The sequence below is a fragment of the Panthera uncia genome, assembly GCF_023721935.1.
Source record: "Panthera uncia isolate 11264 chromosome C1 unlocalized genomic scaffold, Puncia_PCG_1.0 HiC_scaffold_3, whole genome shotgun sequence".
NCBI lineage: Eukaryota > Metazoa > Chordata > Mammalia > Carnivora > Felidae > Panthera > Panthera uncia.
The window spans coordinates 53,465,651-53,482,947 of NW_026057584.1; the positions used below are offsets into that span (position 1 = coordinate 53,465,651).

Genomic DNA, 17,297 nt, shown 5'->3' on the forward strand with positions numbered 1-17,297 from the left:
TGATATGGTGTGCGACCATAGTATTTTAATATTTTCCACCAAACTCCTACCATTAAAAATTCTGATGTCTCATTCTCTAACAAATTGCACACAAGGCTGACACTGCCTCAAATGAAAGCATCTGCTTGCCAATAAATAATGAGAAATTAAGTGCATTTTTTTACACTTTTTTTAAAATTTTACAACAAACTTTTAAAAAAATCATGTGGTCTTTGTAAGATGTAACAGAATTTAAGTCTGTAATATCCTATGTTAAGGTTTCAAACACACTATGATAGGAAAGATGCCAAAAAGGATGATTTGGGGGAAAATGGGAGATCTGGAGTATGATGGAGTCCATGAATCATGAGCAGGTTAGTTTGATTAGATGATGGCCTTAGACTTCATGTTTTATTTTAGCCTAATGTTCCAATCCTGTTACCCATAATCCAAGAAATGATAGGAATACATAGTTGCCAAAATTACCTTTGAAGAATTTGACATCTTGATTCGAATTTCCACAATGAGAGTAAATCTTTGATCACAAATTGTTTAAAATAGAAAATTCTTCAAAAGTGAGTTTCAAAAGATTTGTGACTTACAGGATATAGGATAAAAGGAAGTTTTCCTGTTACATCTATTTTTAGTAAATACTGGGCCTTGATAACTTACACGCAGAGCTCGCTTCACACAGTGGCTGCACGCATTCCTTTTGTGGTCTATGAGCTATGTGATCTCAAAATGATATGACCTCACTGGTAGGATTTTTCTGAGATTCAAATGAGAGAACTGAGTACAGATAGATCTTGGCACAAGGCATGGATATAGCAATCACAAGTTAACGGCTATCAGTACCTTCATCAAACTCTGGCAGTACTGACAAATAGAACTTCACGGTATCGCGGACAGTGATGATTGAATGGATTATATTTGCTTTCCTATGGTTAGAAGCAGGACTGGAAGCAAACTTCAGGATTTGAGCTTCCCCTTTATTTTCACAAGACTAGCAGTTCCCAAATGTGACTGAGCTTCAGTATCATCAGGGGAAATATTTGGGGGTTTGTTTATCTACAAATGTAGAATCTAATCAAAGAATCAGATTAAGTAAGGGGCTTGAAAATGGCACTCAGGATTTTGAATTTCCTACATGTATGTAGCTAACATTTATTGTGTATCTTCTGTGAGCTAACATTGTGCTGTATGATTTTTTCTTTTAAGAGTAAAATGGGCTGTTTTTATTGTTCTAGGAATTTTCATATATATGTAGATTTATATAAGTACAATCACAATTCAGTTTTGTAACCCTAAAAATTTCCTTTGTGCTGTGCCGTTGTAGTCACACCCTCTTTCTACCTCTAACCCTTGGGAACCAGTGAGCTGTTCTCCATAACTGTAGTTTGCCCTCTCCAAACTTTTATATCAAAGAACCGTATATTACTGGCCTCTTTCACTGTCTCAAAGCATAAATTCTTTGAGATGTATTCTTATTGTTACAAGCACCAGTAATTCATTTCTTTTTATTGTTGTGTAGTAGCCCTTTGAATTTGATATTTATTTGAATTTAATAAGTGGTCGTTTTTCAAATATTAGTAGCAACGTTGGAGTCTGAAACCGTATCAGTGATCTTTTCATACTATAAGAAATGCATTGATCTGTCTATACTTTAAATGGATCTTACAACTCTTCATGATTCCGTAACATACTTCATTAGTCATTTGAAAAATATTGATTTCCTGGGATAAGAAAATCCTTCAAATACCGACACATTTCCTTATATAATATCGAAAAATCACGTTCATTAATATTAAGATTAATATCAGTCTCATCAGAAAAATCTTGCAAGACTGTCAAACTCACAGTGGTGATAATAGTTTTCCAAAATATTAATCTTCCCTTGAAGATTCACTTCTTTTTTTTAAAGAAAGTCTGCCAAATTGCCAAGTCTAAAACTACAGTTCGTCTGCCACTCTTTCAAATAAAATGGTGTTCCATGAAAAAAATGGCTATTTCAATTCATAGCTCAATCACACAGAGCCTCTTTTTTTTTGAGACAACCATGATACTACTGTGGACAGAAAATGTGCTTTTTTATGTGTACTTTCCATTTTGTCACATAGAATATTCAGCAGATGTTTATTGAAGGGTTGACTTAATGAAATTAAACATTTTTATTGCATTTTAAAAGCCATTCTTAAGATTAAAAATAAAATTTTTAACTGAGTATTAGTGGTAAAGGCAAGTACTGATGCTATAGCTTGGTGCCACCACCTTTGCTCCTCGAAGATCAGCAAATGTATACACTATTGTTTTTGTACCATCAGTCCAAATGTCAACAAAGTGAAAAAGGCTCACACAAAAAAGTTTTAGGATTATGAAAATAGTTTTGAACTCACAGACCCCCTGAGGTATCTCTCCAGACCTGTAGGGGTCTACAGATCACTCTTGGAGAACTGGCAGATAGATTATGCTGCATATTGATTCAAAGAAGAATAAGATCATTGTGGAACACAGGCCCTATGAGAAGGGGAAAAAAATGAGGATAGGGCTGTTAAGGCATGAGAATACACGGGTGAAGGGGAAGAACATTATTGACCATTAGAAGGGAGGAAGATGTGCCTTATACCCTAGAGATCTCCAAAAACAGAATCCTATTTACTCTCTTAAAACATTTACTGTTACAAGTGGCTCAAGGTAGAAAACCAGATCAAATAATTTCTCAACATTCCTCCAAGTTCTAATATTATGATTTTGTGGTCCCAAAGGATGTGTGGCTTATAATATCTCTAAGTATAGTTGTCTTGTTTCAAATGTTTTTTTCAGACTAGTTTTCAATATCTCTGAAAATGCAATTTCATTCTAAAGCAGTCTTCGGTTTTAATATGGTTTCTTACAGCCTTGCAAGATGCTGTTCTCAATAACTTGCAGGCTAGAATTGAATCAAATTCTTTGAGGCTGTGCTGCTAAGAGAGCTACATGTTGCTCACACTCATTCCAAGGATGAATGGGGGCAGATAACCATTGACAGCTAGGTCTTCTTCCCACCTACACTGAAAGCGTCTCAGGCCATGAGACCCTCTGATCACTGTGACTTCTGAGATGGAAGGGCTCGACCTTCATTTGGCTCACCAACTATGAGGGTTGGAAAAGCTTTGCTGTGTTTGGCAAGACTTCTCTATAAGGACAAGCAGGCTATAAAATGATTTTTTGCCTCTCAACCTTTGCATATGAGGATTATATTATAAGAGTAAAAGTATCAGAAATAGGGGCACCTACCTGGGTGGCTCGGTTGGTTGATCGTCCAACTTCCACTCTGGGCATGATCTCGTGGTTCATGGGTTCGAGCCCTGCGTCAGGCTCTGTGCTGACAGCTTGGAGCCTGAAGCCTGCTTCAGATTCTGTGTCTCCCTCTCTCTGCCATTCCCCCACTCTATCTCTTTCTCTCTCTGTCTCTCTCTGTCTCTCTCTCTCAAAAAATAAACATTAAAAAAAATTTTAAGTATCAGAAATAGATCCTGAATGTTTAGAGACCATAGAAGTTCAATTTTGCTGTGTGCATGTGTAACATAACACTTTTGAGGGATAAAATTTGACTTCTATTTTATATTTATACAGTGGTAATTTCCAAGAGTCCATTTCTACTACAAGAAAAGCCAATTTGTCCCTTGTAGCTTAAACTAAGTTACAGTTAAAAACAACGGCTATCTTTCATTAAAAAAATAAATAACTGATGGAAATCAAGGTCTCAGAAATGAAACTGTAAATATTTAGAGAATTATGTTCTCTTCTAGTTGTTTTGCCTCTAGAAAATATAACTAACTCATGGGGAAGATTGAGGAAGGGCAATTAAAAGTGAGTGAGGCGACATTGAAATGGCAATAGCGAAGGCCATTAAAAAGATTAGGGTGCCATTTCTTCAAGCTGGAAACACAAAGGAATATGATTGAAAACTATAAAATGTTATAGCATATGGATAGGACTGAACCTACTTGTTCATCAAATCCCTGAGAAGTACCACAAAGGGAAATCTTTAGAGTTCTAAAGAGGCAAATAAAATATAATAAATAAAAAGAATTACTTTCCATGCAGTAGTCACATTATGGAAATCATTGCCATGGTAGGTAGTACAGACCTCTAACAAAAAAATTTTTAAAAAGATTCAAAGAGGATTTAGGAAATACCATGTGTTTTGTTTTTTTTTTCTTTACAAGATTTTATTTAAATTCAAGTTAGTTAACATTAGTGTAGTATTGGTTTCAGGAGTAGAATTTAGTGACTCATCACTTACATAAAACACCCAGGGCTCATCACAATAAGTGCCTTCCTTAATACCCATTAACCATCTAGCCCACCTCCCACCCACCTCCCTCCTTCAACCCTCAGTTTGTTCTCAGTTAAGAGTCTCTTATGGTTTGCCTCCCCCTCTGTTTTTTTTTCCTTCCCTTCCTCTATGTTCATCTGTTTTGTTTCTTAAATTCCACATATGTGTGAAATCATATAGTGTTTGTCTTTCTCTGGGTGACTTATTTCACTTAGCATACATAATACACTCTAGCTCCATCCACGTCATTGCAAATGGTAAGATTTCATTCTGTTTTATGGCTGAGTAATATTCTATTGTGTATATACCACATCTTCTTTATCCTTTCATCAGTAGATGGACATTTGGGCTCTTTCCATAATTTGGCTATCGTTGATGGTGTTGCTAAAAACATTGGGGATGCATGTGCCCCTTGGAATCAGTATGGAAAATTCACCTTTAATAGAGCTATAATAAAAGTTAAGGGAAAATATATCTTTTGATGGATAAAATGCATTGATAACTTTTGAACTAGAGATTAGATAATTCACACTAAATAATCCATGAGTTTGACCTCAGGTGGTAGCTGTCATACCATTGTATTCAAAAAGAAAAAAAAAACTAAAAATTTAAATTCAAGTCAAGCTAACATCCATTATTTTTTCCTGTTTCTATTTTTTCTTAGTTTACAAATTATAACACTAAGTAGAACCTCATGAATTCACTTGTTCAGTTCCACTGCTCAGTTGAAGCTGTTTCAGGTAGTTGTCTACTCTTCCATCATCTCCCTAACAATATATTCTCCCACGTGGCAATCTGCTGAGATCTTTATTTTCAAAGGGAGCCTAAACATTACAGTTTCATTGTAATATCCCCCAACTTTTATTCTGATCAATCTCAAACCATATCAAATTGCAAAAATAGTACAAGGGAACACCTACATCCTACCCCCTCACCTAAATATTTACTTAATATTAACTTTTCCACACAAGTATTGGCTCTCCTACTCTGTAAAGTATATAGAATATGGATTTTTGCTTCACTTATTTATGTTCATACATTTATATCATTAATATGCATATATATGTATATATATTCTCATGCGAAACCATTTGAGAATTATTATGGACATCTAGACTCTTCATCCCTAAATGCTTCAGTTATGGATATTCTAAGAACAGGACATTCTCTGCAAAATACCTGGGAGTACTGATAGAGCAATACTGATAGAGTACTGTTATATAATGGTCTACTCATATTTCCCCAGTTGTCCCAATAATATTGTTATAAACAATATTATTTCCTTTCGTTCTTTTTCACTAAAGGATCCAGTCTGGATTATATACTGTGTTATTTGTCATATTTTTTTAGTCTCCTTTAAATCAAACAGGTCTCCAACTTTTTTATTTTTGCAGGTATCGCTGTTCTACATAATGTTGACATTACTGAAAAGACCAGTTTAATTTTGCAGAATGTCCTTCATTTTGGATTTTTTTAAATTGTTTCTTCATGATTAGATTTAGATTAGGCATTTTGACAGGATGTGTATATAAGTAATCTTGTGTCCTTCTCAGGAGGCATAGGATATCAGTGTGCTCATTACTGGTGATGTTAAGGTAAAAGTAGTATCTGCATGATTTTTCCATTGTAAAGCAACTTTTTCCCTTTTGTAACACAAATATAATCTTCATAGTGATACTCTGAGACTGTGCGACTATCCAGTTCCCCACTTTTTTTACCCAGTGGTTTTAGTATCCATTGATGACTGTTACCTGATTTGGTTATTGTTATGTGCTTATCAAATTCTGGTTTTCTACTTCTATCATTCCGTTTACATTTATTAGTTGATTTGCTTTGCTTTTTTCTCCTTCTTCCTCTCCCGTTAAGAAAAGATATTTTTAGTATCACTATGTACTTAGGAATATACTTTTCAATTCAATATTATTATAATCTATTCTTCTCATTATCCATTTACTGCTCAAATTGTACCAAATTTGACCAGTGGGGGTCCTTCAGAGTTGGCTTCTGTTCCTCTTTGATGTGTCCTCATCAGTTTGAGTACATTCTTTGTGGCATACCCACATAATTTCCTTTTAGAATTCGGCCTGGTTCTAAAACTTAGATCTGGACGCAAGGTTTGCTCATTACTACTGGAGTGTCATTGCTTCTAGGCCCTTTCAAAGGATACTAGAACATACATACACACACACGCACATGTGCACACATACATACACCAATATGTATATAGTACTGTTATAGCTCTATATAGTATAGTACTGCTATGCTACTACCATCAATTTTATTCTAGCATTATAGGGTCCTTCCTCCCCTTACCCCATTCTGTACTTCTATCCCCTTTCTCCCAATCCTTGTACCCCCAGTAGCAATATATTTATCTATTTCCTCAGTCCTGCAGTGCACACAAAACAGTTCCATACATGCTACACCAATACTGTGACTACCAACACACTTACTGGGTCAAGCTCAAGATTTCCTACTTTTTTTTTTTTTTTTTTTTTTTTTTTAGTGTCTTTGACACACGATGCTACATTAGTTTCTCCCACCATTCTTTTTGTCCGCAGAATATATGTCCCTCTAGATATAGTTAGTTAGTTAGTTAGTTAGTCAAAATATTTTTAGAAACAGCTTATATATGGATTAATTCTCTTTTTTTCTTATCAACTTAATACAGGTTTACATTTACTTGCTTGAAATCTAATTGATCTAAGATTTTATTTTCCAGTAGTGTTGATTTAATCTACTTTTGAATATGCAAAAAGTGCCGTTTTTTAAATGCTAAGAAACCTAAACATTAACCAACTGTATGCAAACTTTGGTGCTGTGGTCATCATCATATTCAAGATCTGTTTAGAAACTAACAGAGGGAAAGCATAAATATTTTGCTTTCTTATACTAATAACTTATATTTTTATTACCGTTCCAAATTCAGGATCAAGAGTTTTTTCAAGCATACCAGTGCTGTAAAGCGGTACAGAGCAGAAGTTAACAAATTGTTTCTGCAATTAGGTTGCCTGAGAGTAAACCCTGGTCCCTACCCTGACCCACCCCACACTTACAGATTACAACCAGGTCAGGTTTATTATACTTTGACTGTCTTGTCCTCCTCACGTGTAAAATCAGGATACTGCAAAGTTTAATATAAAATATTTTCCTCAGTGCCTAATGAGTAGTAAGTGCAAAATAAATATTACCTGTGATTTTTGGTGGTGCTGGTGGTGATGCTGGTCTTAAATGTGAAACATTGTGTTCCAAGTATCCAGCGTTCCTAACACTATATTTAAAGGCTTATTTTCTTGGCAACTGGTTTTGTTTTTTGCAGGTTTTGTTGGTTTTGTTTTTGTATTTTTTCTTTCAGTACTTTCCCTTTGATACACAGGGGAAAGTTATGGCTTCGCTAAAAGTTCTGGCATTGAGAGTGACCTTGTCCTTGTTTTGAAGCATCTAAAAAATAAAAATAAAAATTCCTCCTGCAAAACACCAGTCAGTCGCTGCTGCTGGTGCTGGGGCAGGCTGTCTGTCGAGATGCCGAGCATTACAGCCGCTGTAATCACCAAGGCATCTGCCAGAGATCTCAGGGCTACAAACTAGATAGGAAAGTCTGTATTACATCTAATAATAGCTTTGGAAATTTTCCTGAAATGCTTGCTGGCAACTCCAGGCTTGACAGGCACAGCATACTGTAACTAAAGCAAGAATGTCATTGCTACTCTTGCTGGTGAGTGTGCTATGGCACTAACCAAAATAATAGCTAGAAATCATTTGCTACCTCTTCTTGCTTTTTACTTGTGGTACTCTTGGGTTACTGTCACGAGTAGCTAGATATATTTATATAGATGTCCCGTATTTTTTAATCCACAAACAGCTTCTTATGACCTATGTTCATATAAACTTTGATCCCACCAGTGAAGAGTTCAGATAAGAGCAACATTATATCTGACACTATCAGTCTTTTGTCACACATGGGGATTGTTTTCAAGATGCAAGATTATGATACGTTTGCATTCACGTGGAGGGTTTGTGAAGAGTATGTGTTGAACGTGGAAAGCACAGACTTCTCTCTGTGCGCAGTAAGGTCACCTGAGGATGGGGCCAAAGAGTCAGAGGATGCTCCATAAATGTTCAAGGAACTGTGAAAAGGTTCTAAGACGGAAAGATTCTGTTTTGATTAACCATTGGGAAAGAAAAGACTAAGGAGTGAGGTGATGATTCTCTTAAGACAGAGAATTACTGTGAAGCTTACAGTTCAGGGTCTGTCACTTGTGTGGGCCTCCCAGGACTCCAGGAGGGTCCTGAACTGCATGTTCAGGTGGCCATATGCTTCTGTAATATTTGCTGAAATGTGGTATTTTAATCACAACTGGTTAGAACCACTGTTTCCTTCCACTAAAACTTCCCGTCCATCTTAGTTTTCCTCATGTTGAGTGGAAGTAGAGGTAGCTGTATGCGTGGAACACGAAGGTTGGGAGATACATTTACTTTGAGTATCGTTGACTCTGTATAGGGTCTGCAGTTGCTTCTGTGTATAATTAAGTTATTGCCCACCATCCCAGCAAAGAAATGGCTTCTAGGTCCTGTCACATACTTGGCCAGGTCACCCAGCGGGGCCAGAGTCTATGTTGTGTTATTAAATGCGTTCTACAGTAAGCCACGGAAGTATATAGGCAGTAGAGAAGAAATAATGATTGAAATGTACAGAACCAAAGCTAACCTGTGTACAATTTACTTCAATCACCAGGGATGTAAACTTGTAACTGGATGATTGAGGTCTAATTGATCATTAGTTATAATGCAAGTTCTCTCCTGTCAGAACTCTACTAGATAATATAGTGGTGTGTACAATTATAAATGTTATGTATTTTTCCCTTTTTAGATGTGAATTGCTTCAGATAGGATTTATCAAAAATTCCTGAGTCAGGCACAAAGCATAGTAGTGCTACAGATATGAGAATATTTATTTGTTAAGTCACAAGCTTTTGTGCATTCCAACTATGAAGAATTAAAAGAAAATCTGGTCAACCATACTGAAGGAAAGACTGGATTCTCTTTCTGATCCATCTATAGAATGATACACAAAATCATTATCATATGAAAAGGTGATCAAAAAAAAAAAAAAAAAGAAAAGGTGATCAAAAGAGTACAAAACCAGAAGTGGGAATAATTTAATAAAATCATGTTATTTTTCATATTTTGTGATTTTTGTGATTTTTAGCCATTTTACACTTATAATTTGCATTGATTTTTTGTCAAGTAAATATTCACTTTCTTGTTTAATTTTTTTTTGAAATTTTACATTTATTTCTAAAAGAGAGTCCTCTTCCCAATTAGACTTCAGATCCCAGAAAACCTGGATCTGCCCCATTCTCTACTAATATATAAAATGTGTGTAGTCTGGTAGACAGTCACTCATTCATATGCTTGAGGCAATCAATAAAGAGTTAGGATATGGTAAAGATTGTATTGTACACATATAACCCAACAGATCCTGTAATAAGATGGCAACTTTTGCTCTAAGAAATAGTTCAATACTGGCTGCTAGTACTTTGTACTTTATCTGTAGCCTATGAGTGCTCAGAGTGTTCTGGTTGAGAATCTCTCCTGAGTTGAGATAGAATTTGTTCAAATTGTGGGCAGAACAATTTCCCACCACAAGAAATCAGGCTCCTCAGAAAAGAAATGTCTATTTCTAAGACTGGGGCAGGAAATGTACAAGAGCTTGGAATGTGCAGAAAGCAAGGAAACTATCAAAAACTACTGGAGTCGTGTCAGAAGGACACAGGAACCAATATGACAGGATAAAAAAAATTGAAATGTATTGGAACACATCAATGTACTAAAACCCATGAATGCATAATGAATCAAAGAGTAAAAACCAAAAACTTCTTTGAGTCAAGGATATGAGGGCATAAAGTCATTCTAAAAAATGGTTGATAAAGGGAAGAAACAAATATTTATCTTGCCTTTTCTGACAAATTGTAATTCAGGTTAACCAAAGAGTTGGTAAGAAAAATGTCTACTTTGTAAAAGAATTCCAGCCAATATTTACAAAAGGCATGAAAAAAACTAAGCCACCATTATTTTGCAGCCCTTTTTGAAATAATCACCTTAGGAAATGATCATCAATGGATGTGCAAACCATTTGGGGGTGAAGGGTTGATGAGGAATCTTTACAAGAGAGAGCTTAGGCTGGGAATACCAAAACCCATTAATTACAAAAAAAGACACAACAAGTATTATACAAGTAGCAATTACACAATCCTATCCATGAAATATACTTGCTAAAAAGTAGAACATAGCCTCTAGGTCTAAGTGTCAATTTCCAAAAAATACAGAAGAAAGAGGGACATTTTATGTGATAACATGAAATCCAGTCAGCAAAATCCAAAAGTTAAGGCATTCTATAGGATAGATGATTCAATTTCTTTTACAAATAAATGATATGAGAAAAAGGAGGGTAAGACTATAAAAAAATAATAAGCTAATGAACAGATTAAGATAAATTAATATTGAAAAGACATTTTGTCCAAGTGTAATAGGTGGACTTTGGTTGATTTGAACAAAGTAACATCATAAAAGACAGCTTTGAGGAAATCAAGGAAAGTGGAATATAGACAGGGTATTAAGATGTTAAGGAATTACTGATAATTTTGAAGTATGATAATGGTGTTGTTATAATGTTTTAAAATGAGCTTATCTTTTAAGAATGCAAACCAATTATTTATAAATAAAGTAATACAATATCTGAGATTTGTTTAAAAGTTATCTGGCTTGGGGTGGGGGCCCTTGGGTGGCTCAGTCGGTTGAGCATCCGACTTTGGTTCAGATCATCATCTCACAGTTCATGGGTTCGAGCCCCTCATCGGGCTCTGTGCTGACAGCTCAGAGCCTGGAGCCCGCATCGGATTCTGTCTCTCCCTCTCTCTCTGGCCCTCCCCTGCTCATACTCTGTCTCTCTGTCTCTCAAAAATAAAAGTTAAATTTTTTTTTTTAAAAGTAATAATCCAGCTGGGGAGAAAAAAGTGTTTGGGGAGCATAAATGAAATAAAGTTGGCTCTGTTTTGATAATTATTAAGTCTGGATCATGAAGATACGGAGATTTATTATATTGTTGTAACTACTTTTAGATAACTGGAGTTTTTCTTAATTGTAGGCAAAGGTACATGGAAAGTAAATGTGGAAAGCACATATAGAGAGATACCATACTTATATTCTCATTATTATTTGTTTTTGAAAATGAAAAAAAAACTGACCAGTAGAAACATCCAATCATGGCATTTGTGAGATACTCAATATGAATGTTATCGGTAGTGGTGTGCTGGTAAATGACTATCTAAAGAAGAAAGCCCTGGTTTGTAGCGTTTGCCAGTTTGTATGGTCTAAATACTCCCACTGTGGCTGATTTCAAGATACTGGTGTGACCTCACTGAACGTGGAGTTGGGAAGAGGCATGCACCACCAGCTCTTGTGAGTCTGTGGGGCCAGCTGCAGCCCCCTACTTGGAGAGCAGACAGACAAGCATTAGTTTCTGCAGATTCTTGGTCAGACCCCGACTCTAACATGCACCCTCTGTCCTTGATCAACTTACTTAGTTTTTCTGAGCCTTGCTTTCCCCTCTGTAAAATGGAGATAGTAATTCCTACTACATCAAGATATAAGGCTTAAATGAGATCACACATGTGATAGACCTAGTATGGTTCCAGTCACATAGTGAGTGATCCTTCATGCTAATATCCTTTCTTCTCTCCAAGTTAAAATAGAAGAAAGAACTCTCACTTTGGTTGGGATGGTCTCAAAATTTCAAAAGAACAGAATGAAGCTGATCATCTTTTTAGAGGGCTTCCTGCCCAGAATTTCTATAATTACTTAAAATTGCAGGTTTTAGGGACTGTCATAAACCTGCCAGAAGCTCACCAAGCTCTAATTTGGTTGGATATTAATAGGTAGACTGGGAAGTTAATGTGATATGATTGTGGCTAGAATAGAACCATCTGTTAAAAGTAGTGGTTTCTGTCCAATGTGATCTGGAACTGCAAATACACAGTAAGAATTAAGTTAGAATTATCTTAGAGTTGACATGGTGAAAAAAAAAAAACCTATAACTTACTTATTTTCCCAGGGAATGTTAAGACCCAGCTAAGACGTTTCTGGCACGAATAAGTCTAAGGGTTATGTTGGCAAATTGGAAATATTTCCATTCACAATTTGATTGTTTGAGCAGTTATTAATAATAGTAGCAACGTACTTTCCAGATTCTTTATTTAACTTGGGTTATTAACTACAGTATCAGTTAATGAAAGAAGGTTGTTTTTTTTTTGCCTTTGTTTCCTGAACAATTTTTTTTCTATGTAGAAATCTAAGATTAAGGTCATCACTGATTAGTCAATAATGATGCAGTTCTCAGAATTACTGAATTAAATGCATATATAAAAATATTCTTTAATTAAAAGCAAGGCTAGAGAGAGAGGGAATTATAAGTCAAGCCCACATTTAGAATCTGAAGACACTAATACTAAAGGCATTTGAAATGTGATTTGCATGTGTGGGTTGATGTGTTCCTACTGGGAATACAACTTGGGGATGTATTTTCTCCTCTCGGGAAGAGTTGCATGACTCAACTCTACATATTTTGGATTTCTGAGCAAATACTTAATGAGATAAGAAGCAGTATGCTATAGCATCCATCTGAAGTTGGCCTAATATTCTTTGATCTTTAAAAGAATAGTTTTCCTTCAGAAAATTAAAACATTTGCCCCTTGGAAATTTGAACTTCCTATTTTCTTAAAACAGTGTTTTTTATGCTAACCTTAATTCACTGGGTCATAATAAGGATGCTTTAGGAAATGAAATGGAACAAAATAAGTTAAAAATAGAGTATGTCACAAATAGAAAGGATCAATAGTGTTTTGTAAAACTCATGTTTTAGTTGTGGGTACATATACATTCAAAACTGAAGTAAAATGTATTTCTCATTGAGTCATGATTTTAAAAAATTGAGAATTTTGAAGTGTTTTAAAATATACAATCAAAAGTCCCTGAAAAATAAAATAACTCTCCCTTTGTGGTACATGTCAAAATGATAATCTAGATTAACAACTCTTGAAATGTTGTTTTGGACAGAAGCATCCTGGATTTCGAGGGAGTCGTGAGTCTGCCTGGACTTCACTAGGGATGGCAGAGGGGGACACAGTTGTGGAGATGGACCTTTTGTCTGTTTGATTTTCTTCCTTTCTGAAGTAGGACAGACAGTGCTACTTGGCTTGCCTACATATTCACAAACATCTCAGTTAGATTTCAAGACTTGGGGTCAGAAGTTTTACCTTGTGCTTTCTTACCTTCTCACCCATGAAGTGTCTCCCACACACAATAGAATATGCTTACCATTACAGTTGGTAGTAATCAGAGCTCAAGTTTGACCTAACATACTATTTGGCCACATTTACTCATATGTTTATATACTTATTCATATACTCTTTCCCACAAAGGATTTAGTGCAGCTTCTGATGTGAATAAATAAGAAAATAATGGTTGAATTATAAATAAAAATTACTATAATATATTATAAGTATACACATTTTAGGGATGCCTAGGTAGCTCAGTCGGTTGAGCATCTGACTCTTGATTTTGGCTCAGGTCATAATCCCTGGGTCATGGGATCTCTTCTTGGGATTGTCTCTGTCCCTCTCCCTCTGCCTCTCCCCTCCTCAAAATAAATAAGTAAACTTTACAAAAGTATATACACATTTTAAAAATGAACAAATACACACATTCAAGAATATTTTTATACACATATACACATACCCTTATATATCTTAAAGGTAAGTAAGGTCAGAGGAAAAAATGTGAATAATCAAGCAATAAGTTCCTTCCTAGTCTTTCTCTGAGGCTCATTCTTGTATCTGAACTCCCCAGTAGGCAAAGTAAAATGGAATATATATCAGTTACCAGTTTACTGTTAAAGAAGAGAGACACCTGCAGGAAAAGCAGAGGTTTCGTTATATACACGAGAGACATGACTAAAAGGCATCTCTCACATAAAGTTTCATGTAGGAGACAATCAGTGTCTGAAACTCAAAAATGTCCATACCATCACTCCTGAAGAATTGTGGTAATGGATTTTATTTTTATTATTTGTTACTTCTCCTCCATGGAGTCTGAAGTCTTTCTTTAAAATTTTGTTAATGTGTATTTATTTTTGAGAGAGAGAGAGAGAGAGCGCGCGCGCGCGCATGAGGGGGGGTGGGGCAGAGAGAGGGCAGACACAGAATCTGAAGCAGGCTCCAGTCTCTGAGCTGTCAGCACAGAACCCAACATGGGGCTTGAACTCACAAACCATGAGATCATGACCTGAGCCGAAGTCGGACACTTAACCAACTGAGCACCCAGGCACCCTGAGGCTGAAGACTTTCTGACAAAACATAGCAAAAGTAAATCTGTAAAAAGACAGAAAATTATGATCCAGTAAGGTAATCTTTTGCCTATTCTAAAATATCACTCAGAACATGTAGAAGAAATCATTTAAACAGTCATCCCCAAATATCACCTATCTCAACCAGATTTTTAACTAAACTGCTTGACAGGGGTCTAAGATTACATACACCCTCTGGCTAGGGCCTAGATAGATAGGCATTCAGGATTGTTGGTTGCAAACAAATCCATCTGAAAAAGTTATGATTAGGAGATCAGGTCGATATTCTTTGGTGAAAATTGCCAACTTCACCAGGGTTCCTGCCTGATGAACCATTCCACCTCCACACCAAGATGGGTTATTCTGTGACAAAATGTTTCCAAAGCTTGAATCCAGAGTACCATCCCACAGCAATTTCAAAATGTGTGGGAATAATTTTTGCTGTACTTTGCTTTGTTTGTTTTTTCCCCGTACCACTGCTAATCGCCAGCTTTCGTTCACTCTAGGAGTCCTGCTCATATTCTGTTAGAGGGGTCAGGGGGTCTGTACTAGTCTTCAGACAAAAATTGACAAGTTATTTGGGAGTGAATTGGAAAGACAGAGCACCTAGTGTTTGGGGCACCAAACAATCATTAGAATGCTTGGGCACTTAGGACTTATCTACTTCATATAGCAGTGGAAGAATCACTTCCCCAATCTGAAACTTCGCAGTAAACATTATCTGAAGGAGAGATGGACCACAGAACTGGGGATATCTAGGGAGCCTCTGGATAGCTCCTGAGAGGAATCACTACAAGATGCCTGTGATTAAACACGGGCAATGGGATTGAGGGGTTGGATGCATGGGGGCCTCAGATTAGGTTGAGGCAGCAAAAGAATGCCAAATACCTAGAAGAGAGGAGTAAAGGAAGGTTTATAGGAATTATCAGATAAATTTTACTCCTCATTTACTCTAACAAATGAGAGGTGGGGAGGGCAAGGAAAAGATGATGAAATAGAAGATTCTTGGGCTGGTTCTAGTAAACCTAAGGAGGTTTCATCTTCAGGAAAGCATAAAAATAACTGTCATTCAATTTAAAAAATATGGTTGCATATGAAAGCCCATTTAGAAGGAAACAGAAGTTGTCTAATTTGGGGGTGGTTAACAAGTGAGCGTTTTTGAGAAATAAACTTTCTGGCCGTAATTCATTTTGTAATAATCAGGGAGTTTTAGTTGCTAGCCACAAAACTAACTGGATGTTTATAGCAGAAAAGAAATGTGTTGAAAAAGCATTGGGGAGGCCCAGAGAATCACAAGGAAGCCTGTAGAACCAGGTTTAGGAAGAAGCTAGACACAGAGCCTAAATTCATGCCATGGGATCCATCTAGTAAGAGAAGGGCTGCTGGTGCCAGTAAGCCCTGGGCACCACAGCTGCATCCTTCCAGGAGACATCTTGCTGGCCCCACCTGCTCCTGGAGATTGGATGTAAAGTGCCGCTCCTGCTGCCCTCTCCAAAATGGCTTCTCCCCAATTCTGCTTCTTGACATCACCAGCTCAAGATTTGGGTGTGGAAGGCACAGGAAGGGGATGAGCTATTTCTAACTGGCTGAGCCTAAGTTATATGTTCTGGCTTAGTCCTTTGGGGCTGTATAACAGGAATCCATAGACTGGGTAGCTTATAAACAACAGAAACTTCTTTCTCCCACTTGTGGAGGCTGGAAGTCTGAGATCAAGGTGCAAGAGTGGTAAGGTTCTGGTGAGAACCCTCTCCTGGGTTGCAGACTGCTGTCTTCGCATTGTATCCTCAAGAGTGGTGAGAGGAAGCAAGCTCTCCTGTGACCCTTAAAAGGGTTCTAATCCCGTTCATGAGAACTCTACTCTCATGACCTCATCTAACCCTGATTACTTCCCAAAGGCCTTACCTGCTAACACCATCACTTTGAAGGATAGGGTTTCACCATATGAATTTTGGAGGGACGTAAACATTCAGTCCATAACAGGTTTTTTTAGTGAGGTGTGGACTTTACCTCCCACCGAGACTAGAAAGGTGCAAATTCCTCAGGGAAACCTAAGGCTCAGCTTCTGGGCACCTCTTTCCCATCCCACCCCCCCACCCCCAAAATAGGCAACTGCCCACTAAACTTTTCTTTCAAACCTTCATATATTCTTGAGTTCTTGGATTGGTTCTTTAAATTTTCAGGGCCCTCTAGAAAAGGCTATCTAATGAGTCTTAATTTTCTGTTCCAGTTTCTGTGGTGAAACTCAGAGCCATTGTATTTGGAGACCTAGTTAAGCCCTGTACATCACAACATTTTGCATGTTGAGTGTTAACATTTTAAGTATCAACATCAAATTTATTCTGTTGTTCGTGCTTATTAATTGAAAACAAATCTAAATTTTTAGGATTTTCCCATGTATATGCCCACTGCAGGCTCCCAGAGAAGCCCCGAAAATAATGATGATAGTGCAGAACTGGCCCTTGCAGGCTCCAGCTATGTAAGCACGTCCCTGTCTTCGCCAGGCACTATGCTAACCTCTGAGTCCTTGCTACCGCTGCTGTTCTTCCAGAGTGCAGGCCAGTCTTCTTTCTGTCTCCTGTTAATTGACAATGCCAGTTA

General features: G+C 36.9%; 1 protein-coding gene and 1 long non-coding RNA gene across 6 annotated transcripts in view; one reads left to right on the forward strand and one right to left on the reverse strand.

The window, feature by feature from the left end:
* The window catches only part of ZNF385B (zinc finger protein 385B), a 317,841-nt gene that overhangs the window by 138,704 nt on the left and 161,840 nt on the right, over positions 1-17,297 (forward strand). The gene's annotated exons all lie outside the window — the stretch shown is intronic.
* The window catches only part of LOC125911520 (uncharacterized), a 70,656-nt gene that overhangs the window by 18,073 nt on the left and 35,286 nt on the right, over positions 1-17,297 (reverse strand). Inside the window, exons 1-2 of one of the 2 annotated variants that reach the window (XR_007454351.1) lie at positions 3,253-3,519; positions 2,373-2,493 (exon numbers count right to left, since the gene is read on the reverse strand). The exons of the other annotated variant lie outside the window; for it this stretch is intronic. This is a non-coding gene — a long non-coding RNA (uncharacterized LOC125911520). Of the gene's footprint in view, positions 1-2,372; positions 2,494-3,252; positions 3,520-17,297 lie in introns of those variants that run through there. 2 annotated transcript variants of the gene reach the window in all.